The 25,589-nt window shown below is 37.3% G+C and overlaps 1 long non-coding RNA gene across 1 annotated transcript; it reads left to right on the plus strand.

Moving 5' to 3' along the window:
- Nucleotides 1-571: 571 nt before the first annotated feature.
- On the plus strand, nucleotides 572-25,589 carry LOC116783371. The gene is made up of 5 exons (XR_004355655.1): nucleotides 572-3,060; nucleotides 3,289-3,423; nucleotides 6,958-7,015; nucleotides 19,998-20,172; nucleotides 23,697-25,589. It is a non-coding gene; the product is annotated as an uncharacterized LOC116783371 (long non-coding RNA).

Below are 25,589 nucleotides of genomic sequence, written 5' to 3' on the forward strand. Positions count from 1 at the left end.
TTGTTTCCATCTTTATCATGTGTTTGGCTGATTATGACTATATGCTGTAAATATGGTAGGCACATGTGCTTATTTCCCCTGTGAATCATGGAAGAACATACCTGCACAGTGAATGTGCAGCTATTGGCAATTTTTATGCAAGTGTTCTATTTTCTTCATTAGGACAAGATATAACTTATGCTGGACTGCATTACACAGGCATTTATCTATGTACAGATGCCTGTCTCTAGGTATTCAACTTTGTTTCAAACTCTTCTGGTAGGTCCCTCTTTTGTATAGGACACACTTTAATTCTAAGCCAAAGCATACAATCCTTCAAATATTACTTAAAAGTATCAATGATTCTTGTTTCTCTAGTGATGCCGACTTTACAATTCTTCATTAAATAGATTAATGCATTTCCATCACAATGTTATTCTTACTTTACTGCAAAATTAATTGAGTCTATCTTTTTTGCAAATTGAATAAACTGATAAAGGAAAATCAAACTCAGCCTTTATGTTTCTTTCATATTTAAAGGAAAGAACTTTGTATAATTTCTGTTAAGATCTGCAATAAATATTAAATATTCAAATGCTTCTACTGTAAGTGGAGCTCTAGGAAGTCTCTCTCTTTTAGGGAAATCAAGTTTCTCTAAGTCACAGAAGACTCTAAGACTATTGCTGAGTGACTACAGAATCCAGTTATTTCAACTGAATTGCAGCTCTCAGGGTTTGACTTCAACTGTGATTGCATGTTACAAATCATATGGTACGCACAATGCAAGCAAAAAAAAAATCAGTAACAGTGAGATGGAAAAAACCTTAGAGAAGTAAATTTCTATGAACAAGTTGCTGCTAATACTGCTATCCAAATTTACTTTCTGAGTGCTGCCCTTTCCAGCTATGAAAAAAAATAAAGTAAAAAACCCAAATCAACAAAAACTAGCATTCCCAGAAAAATGTCAGTATAAACTCCCTTTATTAACCTGGCTGTCACTAACATTTCCTCCCTGGGTCTCTTTGGCTCTAACCCACCAGAGAATGGTTCCCACTGTAATCATCGGCAGTGAGGAATTAAGCCTCAATGAATCAGGTGAGCTTCAACAGTGTTCTAGCATTTCTGAATGTAAAAGGTCACCAAATTTGCTAATGCTTAATCTAGCCACATCAGTAAGGAAAGAAAAATGTTTTGAAGGAAAGTACTAAAGTATTCAAAAAAACCCTGACAAGAATAGTAATATTCATAAAGGGAAAATATCTGTTAACTCATTATATAATTCTGTGGCTGAAAATCTTTGATAGAAAATGTCCTTTTTTACTAAATGTAGTCTGTATTTGATTCTGTTATTCATCTGAATTAGTCTTAGCAAGACTTGGAGTTTTTTTTCCTTGCTTTTAAAATTGATAAAAGAAGATTTATTTGTGAAAAGCAGATGTTGGGATTAATTGTTACATTTAATTAATCAGATATTTAAGGTTTGGTATAACCTAATCTGCAAAGAAAATATTTTTATCTGTTAAGTTTCCTGATGTAAAATACCTCTTGCATTTTTGTTAACAGTTGTCAGATAAAGGAGAGTAGTTTCTTACCCATGACATTTATAAAATACTAATTCTGCCCTCTTATTTTATATAAAATTCATTTATATTTACTTAGTACAGAGTTTGTATTCATTTATAATACTAAGTAGAAATAAATAAAACAGGTAAGGAACTTGTTATTCTATCATTTATTCTATAAATTATGTAGAAATGGATCAAACAAGTGAAATGAAAATATTTACCATTGAGCATACTTTTATTTTTTTTGTTTAACTTATAAACAACATACTCAAAGAAGAGTAGAAAGGGAAAGAGAACTGGAAAGGTAATTGGAAGACAAAGTGATTTCTTAGGTCAGATTTTTGTTGTATATATAAAATGTAAATTGAGAAATGCAGGGGCTTATAATGGCTTGAATTCCAGGAGTCTCTCCCTCTTTTTGCTGAGCCCTGTGTGTTTAAGGGACTTGCTGGCTTTTTGTGGTGTCTAGAAGTTGTTAAATGAGTTAAAAAAAACTGTAAAAACCTTCCACCAAACCATCTTGCTTATTTGCAAGGATCAAGGAAGGATTTTGTTTGTTTATTTTTTTGAGAGATGGATTGAAAGATTTTGAAAGGCAGTCAGAAGGGTTTGGAGTACTGAGGAGATCCTTGATAGCTGATAGTTCAAGAAAATGCTTCATCAAACAGGGCTGGCAGGCATCTCTTCACTCCTTTGAACCTTCAGTGTTGATAAGGAGGTTTTAAAAGTTGTTATTTGTAGGAAAATTTGATTTTCATGTATCTAATTTATAAGTAGGGGATTTGCAGTATGGGGTATATAATAGTAAATGACTCTGTCTTTATTTGAACAAAGGACTAACATCAAATTCATTAAGATCTGCCTCTCAGCAATTTTGTTCACAAATCCAATGGAAAAAAATAATCTCTGTAGTCACTTAGAAAACTGTCAGTAGTAGATTGCATGTGTATGTGTGAAACCAGCAGACTATTCACTGGAACTTTGTAATTAATGATCAAATATTTTGAAAGATCTTGTTAGTAGCAATCCAAGTAGAAATGGAGAAAAAGATGATGTGTCCGTATTTCACCAGCAAGGCAGATTGTGACTTTACAGAGCATTAAGATGCTTCAAGTTCTAAGTTTTTTCTTGGATGAAGAAAATGACTGAATCCTGGAATACTTCACCAAGGCTGCTTTTGTCAAACAGAGAAGAAACAAGAGAAGGCTGACCTCTCTCTTTGCTTACAGAAAGTTTTATATTTTCTAGGATTATATATTTAGAACACTTTATACAACAGGCCAGGCACTAACATTATGAAGTCACCAAGTGTACATGTATAGTGCTTCCAGACAACAGCAAGAGGTGGACTAAAGTTTTTTTGGAGACCAAATCAGTAATTGAAAACTGACCTTTCCCTCTCTCACTCCCTTTCCCTCCTAGACAACGGCAGAGGGTCTGACGGTTGGAGGCAGAAACCCCCAAACAAACTGCTGTTACCTGATACAAATAACCAGAACAGATACAATTTTGTCTGGTAACTTACAAACCTAACATACTTCAGTCATTTAGTCACTTACTTCTTCCATCACACTCTTATCTCTGTTTTATTATGCTTTATCTTTTTCACAAACCATTCTGTGTCTAAGTCTGCAACATATTTCCCTTGGTTTAACAAGATAATTCTTTTTCTGCAAATACCTGCATAGGGCATCTTGTCCTTCTATGTGACAATACTTACAAAAAAAATTTTTTTTTTCCTTAGAAGGCCATGCTAAATAGATCCATAAAATTTAAGCTGAAGCCTTCTCATCTACTTGCTGAACATATGTATTTAATCTACAAGATGAGCAGAACCTGGGATGTGAATAGCAAAGCAGAATTTGACCTTCATTTTTTTGTGAGTATGACCTAGAGGAGAATTTTTTATCTCTGCACTAAAAGCATATAAAAATGTAAACTGGAATTGGTGCTATTGATTTGGTTCTGGTATTTGTTTCTTTGCACACCTACTATGGTATCCATGACTTTTGGGATTTTCAGAACAGATGCATGTTTTTTACTTAAAGAGGTGAGTGTGGGAGAACTGCAGTGAGCTGTTGTTATTTCCACTATGCTTCGAGGTCTTTGCTGTCACTGAGGTTAAAATGAGAGGTCCAAGTTAGAGCACCTGTCTGTTAAACTTTGCATGACACAAAAAACCTGTGAGAAAACTAAAAATTGATTCTAGGAGGGAAAGAAATCCAAATTCAAAGTGAATAATCGATGCTAGGACAAGGAGAAAACTAGATATGTAGCTGGTGGCAGTATAGGTAAGAAAGGGCCTTGAACAGATCTGGGTAAAACAATTTTGAGGAAATAGCAGTACCTTTCACCGATAACAGTACAGAAACAAAAGTCTTTGAGGATGGACTTCTGAGATAATGATTGAAGGGAAAGCCTGCCTCAAAGCTGTGAAAGTCCTTTTGTTTCTCAAGCAGTGTGTGATCTTTCAAACCACTGCTCTGATGAGTTGGGAAGGACTGACTGCTGAGATTGACTTTACTGGCACCTGGTGAACTCCCACTCCAGGGTTCAGCGGTGAATCTTCCTTCACTATCTCAAGGGCATACCTAATTTACACAATCTATCTCCTTCTGTACAACTTCCATTGAAGTCAATCGGAGCTGTGTGCCTGAAGTGAAGGGCAGAATTTGGCTCAGAGAGAGTATAACAGCTTCAGTGCTTTGCCAAATGAAATACATTTAGAGTCTGACATGCACAGTTGGATGTGGTAAGTAAAAAATCAGTTTTACTGGATACAAGGCTTCACTGACTAGTGCTACTTCCCTCTTATCATTGTTAAAAGATGTGCTTCATAAGAAAAATGGTGCTAGATCAAACCAGAGACTTATCTTACCTACTGTTCATGGAGTGATACTTTATGTAGCACCTTAGTTTCCAGTGCTTCGTAGCTAAAGACTTTCTGTGTGAGAGGCTGCATTTTTTATTTAGCTCTGCATCAATTATAATAAAAGTTATGCCAAGCTTAATTGATTTCTTTGTCACCGTTCCTTGAAACACAATTCTTTTAACTCATACCAAAAAATTTTCCCAAATTCAGCAGCAGTAGCAACACCGTTGACTGATAAGATCTATATCTCATTTAAAACAGATATTCAGCTTATCCAGTCACTGCTGAACAACAAGTATTTTACTGCTAAGTCCCAGTATCTTAGCTCACCAGTGTCAGGAACATGGCTTCTAATGTGGCTTTTTCTTGTGAGGTTCCTCTCATAAAAAGCTGTTCTGAAGTCTTAAATGACTGCCTTGTGCAAGTAGCCTTTTAGTCTCTTCTGTCTTTACCACTTACATATAAGTATTCCTACGGGATCATCTCTTCTCGTAGTTACAAATTTTAATTGAACAAAATTGTACATATGGACCAGAGCTCAGCTATCCACAGACTTTTACATTCTACAGGAGTCTTCCATGGGAACCATTAGTTGCGGCTGTTTGTTCTCCCCTAAAAACACAGTGGCTTACTGCTATTTCCCTAAACAAGTATCTGTAGAAAAAAATACAGTGCTTTTCAGTGTTAACTACATATCCCTAAAGCGATCTGAGTTTGTTTCTGGGTTGGATTTTTTCAAAGCTTTTGCTGTGTTTTGGTTTTCTCTGTGAGGCTTCTGCTTCTTTTCCTTAGTGGTTTTTATCTTTGCTTGAAAATTTATAGTTCCGTCCTCTGGTGAGAAAATCCAAATGAGAAAACCCCTTCACTAGAAATTATTTTCACTGAAATTACCAATTCATTCAGCCTCCTTAAAACAGCCAGTCTGCACACCAGCAAGGAATCTGGTCTCTTTGACCCAGTAAACTTAAAGACTTCTGTTGATTGTTTCCTTTAAAGCAACAAGGTAAAAAACCTTGTTTTTTAATTATGTGGTAGTTTACAATACTTGTGTGCAGTGCACCACACAAGGTCAGATTTTTTTTTTAAAATTATGTCAGGACTTTGTACAATGTTACCAGGAAGCACTTCTTTTCTAGCTAAATGTTTCAAGGATGGAACTGTCAAAAATTTCGGAGATGCAAAAGAGACTGATATAAAAAATGAAGGTGAAAATGTTTTGGTTAAAACAATGGAAGATATTTGGGATTCTTTTCCCCCTCAACATGTGGATTTTAATAACTACTGTTTGTTGTTAATTACAGAACATACTACACCTTCTAAAAAACACATCAGAGGAGAATCAAGTTCATTTGTTATATTCTCCTTTGGATATGGTTCCCAATTACACAATATTTAGATTAAATCCTGTGACTACTTTTTTTTCAGTGATATCTTAGGGAGGCAGGGTGGGGGGAGTGGAGACTGAATCATGCTCATGAACTAAAATGCCACAGTGTACATGTCTGTGAAGTTAGGTGCCTTGAATAGACCAAAGATGCGTAACTCAAATGCATTTCTTTGAACAATCAAATCTTAGTATTTGATGCTGAAAGCCTGCTTTTATGTCAGAAAGTTTGCAGAGCCTGGAAGAAGGAGAGAAGCACCCGTAAGATTAGAATATTATGTAAGGTAGTGTCTATCACCCAGGAGGATCTTTAAATATTGTATGCAGCATCTGAAATATTTCCATACAAGATTACATTATATGATGAACAACTATTAGTTAGATGGGCCACAGCTGGTACTTTACAACCTGTACATGTAATAAAGGGAAAGCTACCTATATGGAACAGAAATGAAATGTTTGAATAACTAAACAGCACAAAGTTATTGCAATCCAAGAATATTTTAATTAATTAGAACTAATACAAAAACCTTAGGTAAAATATAATTAATTTTATATTAGTTTCAAAGGCTCTTAATAGGATAAATCTCTTGTGTGAAATATTTTGGTAATGACTATCATAAAGGAGACTACTTTAAAGTGTAATAATGTGTTCTGAAAGAGTCTGCTTTTCTGTGTCATTTAGGAGGAAGATGTCATTATACTTGATGGTGTATTCATTGTGCCTGACTCAATTAGCTGTATCTGACCCTGTATGGCAATACTTCCACAGTACCTTCCTGCAACATCACTGTGGTTGTCCTTAAGATATTTTATAGAGTTTGTTATCTCACTCTTCTTTTTTCTTCTTTTTTCTTCTTTTTCATTTCTTGACATGCTGAATACATCAGAAACAGGTTGAACTGAAGAAAAAATCTGAGATAAAATCTGAGATAGACATCTAAGAGCCCTTTATTTTTGTAAATTTTGCGTGTGGCCACCCACAGAACAGGGTTTTTTTGGGTGTGGTTTTTTATTATTATTTTTTTTTAATTTATTTATTCTTATTTCTGTCTTCTGACATATTTCCAAAGTTATGACTGTCTGGAATACCAGAATTCCCATTAGTGAGTAAAGGCAGGGAGTATCTGCTAAAATTTGATATGTTCATTTTCCAGAGTTATTACTGAACATGTGTGATGTGAGAACATTGAGATCCGCTGCCATTCATTATAGGTACGTACCTTCATTTAAAATGATTTGTTAAAAATACCATAAAGTTCATTATGTTCAATAGTTAGCCATTAACTATGGCTAACTATTCTCATTAATTTTGAAAATGTATGTAATTTATATTGGTATTGAATACACTCTAATGCATGGAAAAGTCTGATTGCACAGTGAAGGAGCAGATTGTCTTTTCCTTAAAGGTGCTTGCCACCTGAAAATACAAAAGATATGTAAGGTGAGGGTGTATACCAGAAATGAAGGGCTCACCACACAGGAGGAGAGTGGGGATGAGAGAGGTTGAGTCATAGGGGAGGAATGAGCAACAGCCTGTCAGGAAACACCCTGCGAGTTCCAAACATTTTTATTTTGTTTGATAAGGGTTTTGGGTAGGTGGAGATCAGTTAAACGGGACAAAGAAAAGGCAGGGAAAGGGAGCCAAGGGCATTTCAGGATGTGAAGAAGAGAGGAGGGAGCAGGCATGCGATGAAGATGAGGGTAGAGAAAGGGAGAAGTGTGGGGGCGAGATGAGTTGCAACAATCAGCAGTGAGAATGGATAATTAAAAATCATGGCTGTCTGTCAGACGTTAAGCCTCTTTTACCTTTGCTGTGTCAGTTTCATTGTCAGACTGGATCCTCCCTGTAGTCTCTTTCTCATTCCAGGCTGCTCCTGTCATTGTTTAACACAGTTGTGCATGAACAGTGCATGCAGACTGAAGCCATAAAATTATACAGTGCACTTAATTGAAAGATTGAAAAATTACTTTTCAGCGACAGACTACATAATGGTTGACACTTAGGGACTGATCTTAGACAACTGTACTCAGTGAGTGTAATTTAATGTTGTAACTTTCACATATGAAACCAATGATTTTTCCTTTGGCAGAGGGAAATTGTTCTTACACCACATTAACTTTTAGGGCTGGAAAGGGAACTTCTGCCTTTACCCATCCCTCTTAAAGATTCAGATAGCTAACAAGATTTGTTACTTATGCTTGAGATTAAAAGGCTGAATCTCAGAAATGGTCTATGTCTGTGTATATTTCCTTAAGTCAAATGATATATTAAATTTCCTTAATATTGAAATGTTTTGCTTGTGTGCTGAGAATTTTTATTTTTGATTTCAGAAATGATAGTATATAATGGCAAATAAATATTCTGTTGAGAAATCCTAGATCAGCTCCAAGTCTTTCATCACTGCCACCCTTCCTTTCTCAGGGAAACAAAACACAACTAAGATCCAATTTTATCTTTCCTCCTTGGTCACCATAACTTCTTTGAATAGAGAAGCTTATTTTTACTGAAAAGCTATGTTAAACCAGAAGAGTTTGAAATGGATGGGCTCTGTGTTCCTTAATTTCTTCAATAAAATATTATGGAAACAGCAAAGTAGATCCAAACAGCATCTAAATTGTTTGAATAGTGACACATATCATGGCTGTATAGGCTGCATGCCTGGTTATTTAAGTTCAGTTACTGGCTGCCAGAATTACACTCAAGGGACCCCAGCATCTTCAATCCATAATCTCATTTTCCAGTCAAAATTCAGAAAAAAACCCACCCTAAAAATACAGGAAACCCAAACAAACCATTCTCTGTATGAAGCCAAGTTTTTTTGCAATTCAATAAATTCAGGCCTTCTATCCATAAGCTCAGCACTTGCATTGTCAGCACTTACTCTTTTAGGGGGAATTAGGAAAACAAAACATCAATGGAAAATCAAGCTGATTTCAATATTGTTCAACAAAGCAGGAATCAGCTGACGCTGTAGGAACTTCTTATCCCATTTTCTCTGAACAGCAGGGTAGGAGCACTTCTAGTATTAAGATATTTCATTTTTTCTAAAAATTACACTGAAGACTGCAGTTTGGTGTCATTTATAAATATTCGAATTTATAATTGTTTCCATAGAATAGGGAGATAGAACCCATTAGAATTCCTTAAGTATTGAATATTCTTACTACTGAAGTCTCACTTTCAGCATGTAGTGTCAAACTTGCAGCTCTTGATCACATATGCTGAATCTCTCACAGTGGAATAATTTTTATAATTTATTTTTCAAACAGCTTCTCTCATGGAAGTGCAGCTAATGGCACATTATTTGCAGCCTCTGTGTGGTAACACTTCGTTCAAACTAACACCTCTACCCATAGCTCATTAAAGCAGCACTTACATACCTTCAGCACAAAGGGAATAGTTGTAGGATGAGCACTGGGTGTCTGATCTTCTTTTACACAGATTATCCTTTTTTTTTTTTTTGCCCCTGCTCTAGGCATTGCATGAGTGAACTTATTCCTGAAATACTGTAGCAAGAAATCTCTTCTTCTCTCTTATTAAACTGTCAAAAAACATATCTGAGAACCAGATATTTCACTGCAGTGTATTAGGAAATTTAGGAGATCATATAGAAATTCTCACAATAAAAAAGTTCAAATGTTCATCTTCTACCAACTTAAAAATTACAGTTCCTCGTAAGCATTACTTTTTCAGCTTTGTAGAAGTAAAACCTTTTCATTAATTAAAAACCATGAGTATTAAAAATTAATACATTTACTGTAAAAATATAATTCTGTATCTGATGTAATGAAATGTGATCATATTGTCAAAAACCCTCCTATCTTTTTTAACACAAAGTGGTACCTTTGAAGATGTAACTTTGAACATCTCTAGTTTGCTTTTACTTTCCTTTTCCATCCATAGCTTTACAAAACGCAACCACCGAGTCTCAGATAGTGAAGCAGAATCTCATTTCTGTGGAGTGAACAGGCATCTCATTTCGGGAGTCAGGCAACACTTACCAGACACATTGGGTGAGTCTTTTGTAAAGTCTAGTTGGTGATATCAGGCTTGGATCTCAAATAGTTAGATGCTTACTTTGATTAAGGACTTACTCTACTGCCATTAAATAAATAAGTTAATACAGATGTTGTTGATGACATAAATACCTAAATAAATTGAAGTCTTCTGCACTTTACATACAGATCTGTGAACTAAGAGTCCTGGTGGGATGAGGCTGGCACAAGGAGGCAGCTACAGAAGGAGGTACACCTCCTTTTCAGGTGTAAACAGTTAAGTAACTGCAGCAGCATCTGTATTCTCCTGACTAATCATTCTGGCTTCCCTCCAGAGTTAAATAACACTCCAAGGGAAACAAGCAGGAAACCTGAATGTCCCATTCTCATTTCTCAGTGAAGTGAATTTCTCAGTGAAGTGAATACTTAGATCTATAGGCTTTCCTGACTGCTATGATAGGACTCCTTTCTAACTGAACCAGCAGAAAAATTTAATCCAGTCTCTAGCTGTGCCTGCATTTGTGAGAGAAATCAACCTCCATCCTGGTGATAGAAAGCATCATGAAGGAGAACAGTGAACAGTGCTAAGTCATTCACAGTCCTACATTTCTGATACACATTATTATTTATGTTTGTTAGTGCAGTAGTACCTCGGAGCTCCATCTAAGAATTACCAACAGCTCAAAAATCACTGTATGGGTTGTCAGAGACAGTCATAAGAAAACACAGCTCATACCCTAAGTACCTTACATTTAAAAAGGATGTCAAACACTGAGCAGACAACTGGGACCTGAAGCCAAGAGAGCTTTGTGATGGTACACATCACAAATCTGTGGCAGAGTCATGAATAGACCACTGTTACAGCATGTTGACTTGAATTTAATAATATAATTAATTTTTTTACTCTTTGTGTTAGAGATACAAAGTTATGGCAACAAAAGCACAAAAGCAACTATTACAATACCTATTACTTGGATGGTCATGTGTCTCCTAGAATCTACAGTTGTAATTTGGGTTAGATCTAAAACTGGTGTTAGATACAGCACAGATGAGCATTGTAGTGGACACCTTTTTGGCATCTGAAAGAACATCAGGTGTCATTTGAAACCACTTAAAAAAATTAAGAGTAAAGAGTAGAGAATTAATGTAGGTTTTCTCCTTGGGAAGATGTATCAAGTGAAAACCCTTAGGGGTCTCTCCTAGATCATGGATCTTTCAACATAGCCATAATTATCTGGGCAGAGAGCAACTAACAGAAAAATGGAGCTTGCTAAGAGTCATAAATTATTAAACACAACAAGAAAAAAAAATTCCTCTCTGTTAGAAGTATCTCACTGAACTGACTGAATGGACAATTGAGTAGCAAGTTAAAACCAATATAATAAAGCTGAAAATGGTATAGGGAAGGATGACAGCAATGATTAAAGGTGTAGAATGACCTCAAAACAACAGGTAACTCAATAGACTAGGACTGTTCAGTTTGAGAAAGAAATTGTTTTAGTGGAATATGAATGATTTCTGGAAAAAATCGTTTGCACAGAAAACTTGTCTTGGAAAACAATTATTTTCTGTTTATACTAATACAAGAACTAGGAGGAAACAAATGAACCTGGCAGGGGTTATGCTGAAAATGAACAAAAAGAGAGATTTCCTCCATGGTAGACAAGCTGTGGAACTCTGCACCTGAAGTTATTGTGGATATTGAAAGATTATCTGGGTTCAGAAAAGTGATTAAGCATGTGGAGAAAATTACCCATAGTATTCCACATGAAGTTGTGAATTGTCTCAGAAAGGCTGTCTTTTGCAAGTTTATGGAGGGGGAGAAAGTCAATAAGGGAACTGTAACTATATTCTAGTCCTGTTCTCTAGGCACCTGCTGTTGGCCAGTTGAATATGATACCACAAAAGGTGGATGTTTTTTTTCCCTGCCCCTTTACAGCTGTTTTTAGGATATTATAGGCAAAGAATAGGCACAATTAGGTCTGCCATTATAACTCATAACAGGTCACATGTTGAGTAAGAGACCATCTAAACCAGCCATACAGTGGTAAAAGCCCCATTTGACCTCAGTAGTAGCACAGTGTTTGAGTATGCAGTGGTGCTTTGACTGGGAAGATGATGGACCTTAGCGGGAAACACTCAGAATCAGACAGATCAGGTCTCAAAGCATAATTATGTAGGAAGCTCTTATCAGGTAATCTTTTGCTTTGAACAGATTGAAAAATCTAACTCAGGCAATTTGGCTGCTTTTATCTCACCAAGCAGCAAAACAAGGACAAAGGCAGGATCAGCTCTGCGGTAGAGTTCTGCAGAGTTCATTCTTGCATCATGTGGCTCAGAAAATGAACTTGGTCTCACTGGAGTCGAGACTGATTTGAGATCATGCGATTGTCCTGGAGTGGAAGTGTTGCATGAGCAGGTTTTGGAATAGGTAACATAGGCCCTTTAGGAATCTTCTGTGGTGTGTGGTCCCCTCGAGAGCAATTGGATTCTCTTCATCTGTCACATTAACATTGCAGATTTGAAATTAAAATAATAATAAATAAAAAAATCAGGATTGATTTAAAATTAGAAACAAAGAAAGAAAAAGCATTCCACTTCATTAAATGACCTTGCAATATATTTGGCAGCTTTTACAGGAAGTTTACAGAATGAAAAAAGAAAGGAAGGAAGGAGGGAAGGAAGGAAGAAAGAAAGAAAGAAAGAAAAACAAAAAAGAAAAAAGAAAAGAAAAGAAAAGAAAAGAAAAGAAAAGAAAAGAAAAGAAAAGAAAAGAAAAGAAAAGAAAAGAAAAGAAAAGAAAAGAAAGAGAAAGAGAAAAGAAAAAGATCTAATGAAGTTAGACATGAGTGTTTTTACAAACTGTTATTCTCCCTCCTCCAAATCTCTAGCATCGCAGGTGAAGCATTGTGTGGCTGGTATCTTGACTTACCATTCGCTTTCAGGCTCTGCAGGGAGTGTCAGACCATCAGCACTGATGTTTAGAGCAAAGCTGTGAAAACAAACCGCAGCAGATTAGTTGGGCTGATGACCAGGTTATTTAGTGCTAACGACTTTGTGTGCCCTTACATCTCAACGAAACAATTACTATTTTCCATTCTTTTATTTGTGCATGCACTTATCAAGAAAAACAGTGTTTGCAAAGGGACATTTTATTAAATAGGGTGATTAATTTAAGAAGTGTTTCTTTGGCTCTAGAATGCCAATATATTCTACTCTTTAATTAAGAAGGTAAACAACACAAAAGACAAATATCAAAATGCTAGTTATATGAAATACTAGTTTGTCTGAAAGAGAAATTAAAGGCAGTTGCAGAAGTGTTGGAGCCTGATTCTGTCATTTTGAACAATTGCTCTTATAGTAATAGCTTGGTTGTTTACTGTAAGGTCACTCAAAAAGTGAGTGTCATTTCGTGAAAAGTAGTATTGTTGTATAGCCTTTAAAATTAAGATATAAAAAAAATGAGGTAGATACTTCAAAGCTGAACATTTTCCCCTCCATTTATTTTTTTTCACCTTCCAGAAATGTTTAAAATGATTTGTCAGCTTGATTTGTCCCCTTTTATAACTTAATATGTTTGTGGTTAGAAGTAATGGCAGATGAATGAAGTAGAGCAGTCATTTCCAGGGTGAAATCAGAGGGAATTAAAGAATTGTTACACAGCTTTTATTAAAGGCACCAGAGATCATGTTCCCTTAAAAGAGAACACTATGCAATGTGATTTGAAAATCACTTTCATTTTTTTTTGGACATTTTAGAACTACAGCACTTTCTAAAGGGTTGTCATTTGTTCTTAAGAATTGAGATTGAGCATCCACTTTTTATTTACTGCAGCAGCAGAAAACATTGAGCTTGCCCTGGCTTTGTTGTGAATGAGTAGATGCTGTCAAGTTACTAATGCTTCAAGAAATTCTCTGAGTTATTTATTCTGCTTTTGCTGCTTTAAGGCTTATGCGCTTTATATTTTTTTCCCTGGGGTTTCTGTTGAATTGTATACAGATAATACTTGCTCATAACTATCCACAGAAAACCTTGGCTTATATCATTATTAATTGCTCTCAGGAACAGTGTGATTTGCTATTACCACACACATATATGCTGCAACGTTAATATTTGTGACAAGCCTGACCCAAGATTAATAATTTGCATCTTGTCCAAGTGATTGATTTCAAACTACCTTGAAGAATGGAGAAGAAAATAAAATCCTACCAAATGCTTATCTCAAACTCTGTACAAATGGTAGGTTTGTCTTCTCTGTGCAGAAAAATTGGCATAACAAATTGCAAAAAGATCCACAAGAGATGTGTACCAGCACTAGAGATTCCATTTTATCCTTTTCCCATTTTGAAGAATTAATTTTAATCTTTTGAACAGAGTATGCAAACAGGAAGGAGAGATTTCAACAGGAAGAAAGGCGTTAAAGAAGCATATTGAAATCCATTCCTAGGCTGCATAAATATCACTGTGGTTAATTCCTCCATTTTTTTAGACATTCCTCACTCAAGTTATTTTTACTCATCAAATTTACACTTCATACTTTTAAAGAAAGGTTGAATAAAAGACTCTTGCTCAAGGCTGTCTTAATGAACCTGAGATACAAAGTCTAATTTTAAAAGGTAGATACTTTGACAGCACTTACAAAGCCAATCCCTTACACACAGTCCTAGCTCAAAGGAAATTCTCCAGGAATAACTTGTTTATTGTTTATATAAAAGCTCACTTCAAACTATTACTCCTGGGGTGGAGAGCAGCTGAAATAGGAAGAGCATGCATTAGTTTTCTCTCTTTCCAGTGAGATTATCTCAAAGATATTTCTCCCCTTCTCCTTCTTTGCCCTTTTCACATAAAGCAGAACTAAGCGCAGCTGTTTGGGAGCAGGAAAGGTGAAACCCCATCTTTATGCAAATCTTTACCTTTTCAGTAAACTAATTCACTTGAATCAATGCTAAACTCATGCAAACACTCTTATTTAGCTTAGAACCATGTGATTTGCTACTGTCTTTACCAGACTGCAACAAGTGTATCTGCATAGTCTCTTAGTCCTTTTTAAGAAGGCAGGTTTTAAACCATCAGCAAATCCTGAGCCTTACAACAGTCAAAGAGAACCAACATGCTCCAACTTCTTTTCTCTCACACTAAAAATCTGCCAAATGAGTGAGGGAATGTCTGTTATTGCTTGTAGAGTCTGCTGGAGTGGTCTCAGTGGACTGTGAAGTCTGTGTCTTTTAAAGGTAAATTTGCTGAATATTAGATTAGAGTCTGAATGTCGACTTTACCATAAGTAAGTTTCATGAAGTTTCTCTGTCTATATGATTAGAAATTACATTACTAGGTGGTTTTAGGAACTCTTTCCTTATCTCCAGCTCTATTGGAGAATGTATCACAAATGCAGTAACTCTATCAAAGCAAAACACACGCTCTAAATATTCTGGATGATATCTGGGGCACCAGCACACAGCTAGGTGAAGAAACAGTTCCTCCCCCACAACAGGGACTTTCCTCTTGCTCTACGGTTGGCCTAAAAAGAGGAATACTGTGGAGATGAAAAAAAACATTTCCATCTGCTAGCTCATTATTTTTGGCTGTGTGGAAGTAAGTTTGTTGGGAAACACAGAAGGACACTCAATCTATGGCTCACCCTCCCCAGCCAGCCATGCCTCCTGACTCTTCACAGGCAGTTGATGGTCCAGGAAAAACTCTTTGCTTTTGACTGCCATCTTTTCAGGAGCCTAATGGTGTCTCCTCCAACATTTTAGACTGAGGCTTTTTATGATGTAAATTCACAGCCTACTTTGTTCCTCTGCATTAAGGCAGAGTCTTCAGGAGGTTTTCACATTAGAGCACTAGGACTTTAATGACTTCTTTGTTTTTGAGGAACTGTTTTCTTCCTCTGATTGGCTCTCTAAGGGAGAGACTGTGTGACTGCTCATGCTCTATCATAAGACAAGAGATTTGGTTTTCTAGATGGGTATGTTCTTTATTGCTGCTCAAGGGGCAGTCTTACATGTCAGCTGTCCAAATAACCTCTCTCGTATAAAACATGAGAGAATTATCAAATCCCTCTGCCACACTGCCCTGGAAGTGGCAACTTTTAAGTTATGAAGGTGGGGAGAGGTGTTGAGTTTCTGCCCACGTATTATGAGAAGCATAATAGATGTGTAACATCTGATTATTCAGTACCAAGATCCCACCAAATCTTGTATGGAACTTTTCCACCTCTTCAAGTGACTTTGCACATGAGCAATTTCTTCCGGTGTTGAAGCCTTTCTGCCATCTGTGTCAATTAGGGCTCTTGTATTTACACCAAAGATCGACTGAGACAACTGTGTGCACAAGCCAACTCAATGTTCTGTCTCTTCTGGAAAAACCTGTGGTTTGTCCAAACTCACGGGAAAATGTGTGAATTGTACTGATTTGGGTGGGGCAATTGCTAAGCTGTTTTTTCAGTCCTGGGAGAAGAAGTTGGAGCAAGGTATCAAGAAAATAGGCTGGCATGGAGTAACATCCTACAGCACATCCATGTAAGTTAAATAGAGTGCATTTAAAAGAGAGATTGAGCAAATATTGCTGTCAGTTGCTATCAGAGAGGATTGGGAAAAAAAACTGAGCATGTATCCTGATTGCAGTCACTGTACAGTCTTACAGGTGGCAGATTTACATGACTGAGGAATCATCAGAGCATTGTGAGATATATCCCAGGAAACAAATGTGGATAAACACAATAAAGACCTCAGATCATTCTGAAGGAAACCCAAAATAAAATAGAACAGGCAAGACTTCCTGAATGCCTCAACATTTGTAAAGGGCCTCTAAGTGCTTTTTTAGGGTTATGGCAATGCTAGGAGTCTTGCTTGAAGAGGACTAGGGCTGTTCTCCTGTTAATTCCTGTCTGGAAAATTTTCATGCATTAAACCCAGGAAGACATTTTGCAAGTAAGGTAGTGAACATATGCCTTTCTGAGGCAGAGCTATGTCTTGAGGAGTAAAAATGTGTGTATGTGCACGTTTATGTCAAGTTGGCTGGAGTCATTATAGCTCTGTGATGCCTATCTCTAAACACCTCTTCTGGATTGTGTCAAACACTAATGAAAAAAGATAAAATAGTCTGTCTGAGGAACACATGTGAGACTGCTCACAGATTTGGCTGAATTTTGCTGATGGTTATTGGGATGTGTGTAGGAAAAAGAAGAGTACAACAGAAAGAGCAAAGGTGTTTGCGGGAATTGTCATTCAAACCAGATTCCACATTGATATAGGAGATATGCAGTTCTGCTCTAATGAGGAAATTAAGCCAATAAGGAATGCATTCTCTCAGAGGACTACAACACAAGCTTGTTTAGAATTGCTGTTAAATTGTGGTACACTTCACAAAGAAATAGATGTGAACATTTCAGAAAGCAGTCATCAAGCACCTTGTTGTTTGCCAAGAAAAATAGGCAATTATGAACATTATGTCCAACTATGCATCATATCGACTCCAGTCAAAACCATTTAAATCCAGTCAAGCATTGCTTTCACACATAAAACCCTACCCAATGCTTGATTATACCTCAGCATACCAGGTATGCAGCCTAGGATGTTGGCCAATAAAAATATTCCATTGTCTAGGAATTTTAATCCATGCATCTATATTTATAAAATGTCATAAATTTGATTGCAAAAGATTGCAATTATCAAACCCTTGCTGTTTTCGCTTTTCTGTCCAAATTTGTTAGAAAGCCTTTAAAATCAAAAGCAAATAAATAAACAAAGTTTGATGAAAAGAGGTACTGTCAAGCTTTTAAGTGAAAAAACTGGACATAGAAAATAACTTAGCTTTTCTGCAGTCCTTTACCCCTCCCCAGGTGATCCTGCCTCTCAGCGAAGCAAAATTATTACATGGAGAAAATGGTTTAGACTGCACATACCCAGACTGAGAAAAAATTGCTTCAATATAGATATATTAAAAACAAACAAACAAAAAAAAGCCTTTCAGGCACTTTTGTGGTCTCGCAGAAACAGTGAATTCTATTCCTCCTACTGCTCTGCTGAGGTAACTAATTAGCTTTTTCCCCCTCCCTTATAAAAGCCCTTTATATTGGAGACTTATTCTAAAAATGTGTCACTAGCTGGTATGCAAGCACCAAGTCGTCTCAGCAAGTGTCAGTAGCACTGGGAGTCTTAGCACAGTAGAGCAACCTGTGCTTTAACATTATGTCAATTTGACCTGCTGTGAGCATGCTATTGAATTTACAGCTCTGACAGACTAATTGAAGGAGGGCTCTCCATACTTACAGGAACTAGAACTGAGTCACTATTAGTAAACCCAGGAATTTTCTGCTTCCTAAAACAGCTGCTTAGGGATTCAGCCTTCTGGGTCTATGCTGCTCAACCATCCACTGGATGAGTATTTCCTTTCACCTTCTCCATCCTAATTTGTGCTTTTTTCCCTAGCACAGCTTTCAGTGGGAGACACTTGCCTGATTTCATTATAAACATGATGGCTAAAATATCGCTGTCAAAAATCTTCCCGAGAACAATGTTGCTGTCAAACACTCCAGACAAACTGTGTGGTTAAATGCTTAACTCTTGAGTACAATGACCACAGCTTAACTGAAAGTAAGATTTTATCACTACTGGTATTAAAAATGGCATGTACAATCCTAAACAGGAAAATGGAGGGATCAAGTAGCTTTGGTCTGTCACTTCATGACCAGACATTCCAGGAATCTTTGAGAGACCTTTAGCCAGTGAAAAGACATGTACAGTAGCTGACAAAAAGTATTTTTTTGGATACCATCAAAGGTGAATCTGCACAGAGGGAGTTGATTTCATTTTATTGCAGCCGGTGTTGGAACTTACATGCCAGAAACAGGAATGTTTCCTTCATTTAGCCTGATTTATCATTACAAGAACTAACAGAGCTCCTTCATAAACTACTGGAGCTCAGCTCTGGCACAGGTCCAGCAAAGTTACACAACTTACTTAACACCACAAAGAATATAATGCCTCTATTTACCCCCCAAATAATGCCCACCATTTTTCACAGCATTGTACCAAAATTCATGAATGAATTCCGACAACATATAGGGACAAAAGGTATTTCTTTTTCCCAGCAGAATAAAGAGAATAGAAACTATATTTTGAAAGCCAACCATGACTCCAAAAGTTCAGGTAGGTACCTAAGATACAGTATAGACTCTAAGCTGAATTTCTTGAAAGGAGTGGTAGGCACCTAAATACCTTTGCAGTGTGCTGTCAATAGACAGCTGGGTTCTTAGGCAAAGATCTAGGCATGAGCCACTCCCTCTTCACACCCACCTGCTGAATGACTTACACCTCTACCTAATTTAAATGAGCACTATTCTTTTCTCCCCTTAGGGCCCAAGAGAATTTCCCTGGTTATTTGCCCTGTGTAGGAGCTCCACCTTCAAACATCTGTGGTCTAGCCTCTTTCTATAAGACACTTTCGCTGTGGGTGCAGGGTAAATTGATATCAAATTGGAACCTGGGTTAAATAGGTACTGTTGGCCACCTTTCACATGCTTTTTGTATATCGTGTGTGTATGTGCAAGGGGAACGTTAGTGTTATGCAAACAGTTATAATGTAATCCAATGCGTCAGTGCTCCATGACTTTCTTGCATTTAGCCTTGGTTCGCCCTCCATGGTTGACTCTGGCAACCTCACTATTTTTCTTCTTATCTTTATGCAGTAGCTGAGAATTTGCACTCAGAAAGACATCAAGGTACCTAAAAATTAAAGTTGTCTAAGTGCCTTTGATTTTAGCAGGAATTAGAAAACTAATTAAGAAAAGGATATTTGACTATATTTGTAGATCTGAGCGTTGACAAATGGTTAACAGCCATCTCAGTTTGTGAGAAAAATAAAAGATTTATAACAGTGTTTTTTTAAGCAATGTGATAAACTGCTACGAGTGATGTGAGAATCCTAATATTAGTGCACAGGCATTAATCTGATTTCACTTTTCAGTGTTGAACTCTATTCATAAATACATCAAGCGATCAGCAAATCAAATGCTGAATGTTATATTAGTTCAAAGCACAAACTAGGCGCAACATAAAAAAATGAGCCTTGAGTGGTTTTTGCTTGAACTTTGTATGTAACCATATTAAGATGCTGAATATTTCAAAGGCTGAAAGTATTTATAGCTTTTGACTTTTAACCGTATTTTATCCTTTGCCTTATTTCTTGTCCTCAGCAAATGTCAAGTGGGTGTTGTGTGGAACTGAGAGAGACCAATCTTGAGAGAACATCCGCCTTCAATAAGTGGAACTCCAGATTACACAAAGCTGCAGGCATAAAAGCAGCTACAAAAGAAAGTTCACTCTAAAAATGAAACAATTTTCTCTAGAAAAATGAACATGAAAGTTAAAGTAAGGACTTAACTGAAATCGTCATGCTTTTAGAGAGTGTACTTTGTATCTAACAGTATTTGCTATCAAATTAAATCTGTGATGAAGGTTTTAGTTTTAAAACTTTCTATTTCCTTTTCCTGGAGTTGGCATATTTATACAAAAAAAGCCAGTCAATTTTCACTCTGCTTCTGAGAATTATGATCTACCAAGTAAGCTTGAATTTCTGAGAATTATGATCTACCTAGTAAGCTTGAATTTCTCTGTAAATTCAAGTCATTCTTTTAAGAAGAGCATATAAATACTCTGAACAGGATGTTTTTCCAGAGATGTAATTCAAGTCCAAGTGGCTGGGGTATCTGACTTATCTCATTATAGAAGAGACCAGAACCAGGGCTTGCTTTGTAATGCATGTACAGAGTGCAGAGTGCAGGTGATGACTTGAGCTCTGAAAGCTTGTATTCTAAAACTTGCACCCACACATTCTGAAAGCTCAGCCAAATTTATCAAAAGGTTAGCTAAAGTTGTGAACCTTTCAGGTAAACTTATGGTTAATTTTGAGTGAATATTGACTGATTTATAGTTACATGTATCTAATATGCTGAGGTTCAGCTTTTTTTCTTACTGTGTTACACTTGGAGTTATTTTGGTTTATTTAAGCCTGGAGTTCAAACTGAGTTTCATGAGAGACAACCCCCTAGAAACTAAATCCAAGGACACTGATAAAAATCTGAGGATGGAAATTGCTGAGTTTCAGGCAGGTCTGGATGCAGCAAAGCCTCCTTTTCAGCCTCTTTGCAATCCTGCAGTCTACAATGAGAATATAACTGAGCTGTACTTAGGGGAGTTTTGACAGAGTGGAATGATTGAACCTTGGGAAGAGAAGGGCAGAAGAAGCAAACAAACACAGTTTTTTAAGATGAGATGCAAAATAGCTGTATATGCTCTACGTCACGTAGTAAGATAAAGTTTCTTCCTCATTTCCCATGGCAGAGTTCTGTAGGAAAACTCAGGACACAGTACATCCTTGGATCCAGAAAACAGAAACAATACGTCTAGGATATTCCTATGTCCTGCTAAGCTTGGCTACAACAGCAAACAAAGCACAGGTGTGTAACCGTACTGTGCAGCAGGCCTGGACCAAGTGGCATCACTTGACAGTTCGTCTCTTCTCTTGGTGTAACTCCATGCCTGCTTTGGGCCTGGCTAGGGTATGAGGAGGCAGGTAGAGGGTCTATATGGCCACACAGATGCTCTGAGAGATGCTGCACTGTGCTGGTTTTGCTGGCTTTGAACCCCTCACATAAACCTGTGTGTCTTCTATGAAAGCTGAAGCAGGGGCTCTGCGAGTTCTCTCTCCTACAGAGCCAGCAGGAAGGTTGAGCCTTCACCAGAGGCCAGCACAAAGCACCTTGGGTTCTGCTGCACAGGAAGGGGAGGGAGAACAGCATCCCTCTTTCCTTTCCCCCATTCCTGGCCCCCATGCTCCCTCCTCTTCTCCCCCCCGCCCCCCCTTCCCGAGACAAATGTATCTGGGCCTCCTGGAAAGTGAGAAATGCTCCCTGTTTTTGTAGCTTGACATAGTTTGGTTTTATTGGCTTCTGCTCTGAATTGCTCTCTGGAGGAATCTGGCGGTGTCCCATGATAATATGCAGATCCCAGGGGGACCTGTGTTTCTACCTAAGTGTATAAGTAACATGAGAGCTGGTCTCACTATTCTCCTTTGCTTAGTCTGTTACATAGCTTTGCATAATTCTGTTGCACTACTTAAGTAGATTACACAGATAGTAATAACTTTGAAGTCAGGTGTGACAACTTTCAGACTAAATTCCAGCTTCATGTCATGTACTCTGGTCAGTCTATAGAAGGCTTCTATATTCATAGAAGTGAATATATACACAATATGGAGTCTATTGTTTCCTGTCATCTGGACTATGATTTTTATTATTCTAGGTGATTGCTTTTTACGTCTAGCTTGAAATAGAGTTCTTGTAATTGTATTGTTTACTTCTCTAAAGAAACCAGTTTGTTTTCCTATTCTCTTTTGAAATTTAATTAATTCCTTCATGAACAGTTAGGGGCTGAATAAAAAAGGTCTGCTTAGGGGCCAGATTCTTCTGACTGTATAAATATAAAGGTTCCCACAGTCTAAATATGATGCTTCTCTTCCCTGTAGCAGCATCAAAATGTAAAGATAAGAAGCAGCCAGGACATAGAGAAAATAATTACTAATTATTAAATAACTACTACTATTAAATCAAGTACTTTATACCAAAAATAAGCTGACCCTATTACAATCTATTCTTGATAACTGGTAGTACAGATAAAGGAAAGAGATGGGGCTAGATAATTTATTAAGAGAGTTATAAAAACAGCTAGCAGATAGTTAAATGATGACATTATCTTTCACAGCATGAACAAATGTCAGGTGTATAATGGAATGAAAACCAGCTATGTTTCAACCTGGGTTTAAATATTTGGAAACACCTTCAGTATTTTCTTAATGTACTTTGTTAATTAAGTCAGTGGGATGTGTGCTCCCAAGTCCCTCAGGCGTGGGAGTGTCCCCCTAAGTGTGTCCCCCTAAATCAGGCTGACAAAATTTATTTATGTGATTCAAAAAGCATATCAAGTCTTACCCCATGATTTAAGAACTCTGTTAGTTATTTAAAGCTACAAAAATAAATAGCAGGATATGCCCCAGCTCTCTACACCATTCTTCTTTCTGTCCATCTCAAATGTCTGTTAAAACAAGGAGGTCTGCAGTGTCACCTCAAAGGCACCATGTCTGAGATACTTAGCCCAAAGGCATGGAGAGCACACTACTGCAGTGACAGCAGGGTGGGTGGCACCAGACTGTTGTGGGAGATGCAGGGGTGTGTGGTGAGGCTGAGATGGGGCAGGCTTTCCACTTTTGGGCTGAAGGCTGAGGAAGTGCTAAATAGGGCACTGTAAAGGACTGTGGGTTGGATGTGGCACATGATGGCACTAAGAGAGGCATAATGAGGGCAAACCTTGACAGTGTGGAGATAGTTTAAAGTATGGGTATAGGTGAGTTTTACCAGCTGGAGAGGTTTTCACTGGGTGTTAACAGACATGTAGCTCAGACCTTTCAAAGAAGTCCTATGCAAATAGGAAGCTTCTGACTGCAATGGAAGGATCATTGAACCTGAGTAGATGTTTGCTATTCTTGCAAAACTGTGTACTGAAAACTCAGTGCTGTTTCTGATGCATGGGCTGGATGTTGAGTCCATACAGGACTCTGAGGGCACAGGTAATGTCAAGTCCCATTTAAAAATCCCTGAGCTCTTGAATATGGCAATTTGGTTGCATTTTTCATTCTGTGATTCTGTATCACATTCTATTTGGTCAAGTCAAAATATTTGGATGGACTGTGACCTCTGTCACAGAAGCTAATAGAGCGACTAACAGTTCTAAGGTTGTCAGACGGTGTGAATTCGAGATAGAATACTAGAAACACAGAAAAAATAGCTGATTATGACATGAGGTGCTATAATCATGGCTCCTTTTTGTCTTTATTGCAGCAGCCATCCTCACCCTTGCCTGGAAGATCTGAGAAAGAAGGTGGAGAGAAAAGTGTCCATTCTTTGGTCTCTGCATGTGTGACAATCATTGTAGGTGGGAGACCACTATACCAACTAATAGAAGTGCCTGAAAATGTTCCCAGGCTCTGCTGCTGGACCAGAAAACAAAACATGTTCCTGCTAATAAATTCCATCATTCTCTGTAACTAGATGGCTGTGTGAAAAAGTGCCTGTTGGAAATGATCCTGGGAATATTTATACTCCCAAGCTGGTTTGGGATTTTTTTGTAAGAGTGCTGATGGCATGTGTGCCACAAGTGTGCCAGGAAATAGTTTGACAATTTAGGGATTGCCTAGATTAGGAAAAAGGCCCAATAAGAACAGATCCATGGCAGAAAACATCTGGTGTTGAGGATCACATCCACACTGACATTCAAAGTCTTTGTATTTCAGAGAGTTTTACTGTTTCCTAGCTCTAGCCTGCTCCCGCAGACAGAATGTCCATTAGCAGTCAAAGTGCATTAGATGCCCTCTGAGACTGCTCCTCCAGGTTTATTTTTATCTGAAAGGAATTCATTTTGCACATTCCAAACATGATGTGAACCAAAGTGCAGGAAGTGAGAACTACTGGGAGATTTGCTTCAGTAGTGCATCCTGATCTGAACTATAATGCTACCTCACATACACTCAGAGGCAACTGCGTCTCTCTGTTTGAGAACATCCCCAATCACAGTTTAATTTACCAGTTCATCCAGTTCAATTGCACATAAAAATTGTGTGAGGCTTTGGCATGCTAAGTGGAAATTGGATTTAAAATTTTATTGCTAAAATTGAGTAAATCTCTACTGAATGTTTGAACTGTCATTCTTAGAGTGCCTAGAATAAATTTGGGAAAGTTTGCAAGTGGATGCAAAAAACACAACTGTTATATATAGACTGTGTACATGAAGTGTTTTAAATGTGTCTCGCTAGTGTATCTGAGAAAAGAGGAGGGAGAGAGAGAGAGTGTCTGAATGTTAAAGGGAAAGAGAAAGGCCTAAAGACTATTTCTTCTTCTTATAGATTAGAAAAATCTTCACAGTAAATTTACAGCCAAAATTTCCAGTCCTGACTAAAGCAAGTGATGTTTGGCATGCTGTATCTGCAGGTCGTGAGCTTTAATTACATCACATTATCTTTCACTGTAAGATCTGGACTGCAGTTGCCTTTAGGTTGGAATCCAAACTGATAAGGAGCTTTTTATCACTACACAGTATATCAGACATAGTTTGTAAGGAACAGATAGTCATCTGCTCTACCAACCTGCCTATTCTAGTTGAAGTTGCCTCCAGGGAATAGATAGCAGAAACTTTACATTTAGAACACTTAAAAAGAAAGATTCCTGGCAAATGTGATGGCATAAGTGGTATTTAAAGAAAAGCTGTGTAATATAGTACCTAAATAATTTTATAGTCCTACTGCTATTTTAGTATGCTGGTAGGATATCTGAACCACTTGCTCTTGACTTGTACCTTGTTAGTAATGATGTTATGCATAATGCAGCAAAAGAATTCTTCATTCCTGAGCAAGGGAACAGAAGTGAACAGAAGTGCCTTTTACAACTCATCTCTTATGGATCAAAGGAAACGTCAAGCTTGCCTTATCATGTAAGCGAGTTTAGCGTCCTTGAGCTTACATGATATGGGCTAAGTTACACATACTTAGCCCATAGTTTTTGCTATGTTTGCATTAACTGAAATTGTGTGTTTATGGATTGCACAGGTTTGATTTCTGCTGGTAGTTAGATGTTCAGTGTGTCTATTAAAATGACATATTTTCAGGACTTACTGTGAAATATATGCAGAAATTATTAAAAAATATGAAGATATTTATTTTGGGCTAAAATAATCTAAAA

This window comes from Chiroxiphia lanceolata, chromosome 2 (assembly GCF_009829145.1).
Source record: "Chiroxiphia lanceolata isolate bChiLan1 chromosome 2, bChiLan1.pri, whole genome shotgun sequence".
NCBI lineage: Eukaryota > Metazoa > Chordata > Aves > Passeriformes > Pipridae > Chiroxiphia > Chiroxiphia lanceolata.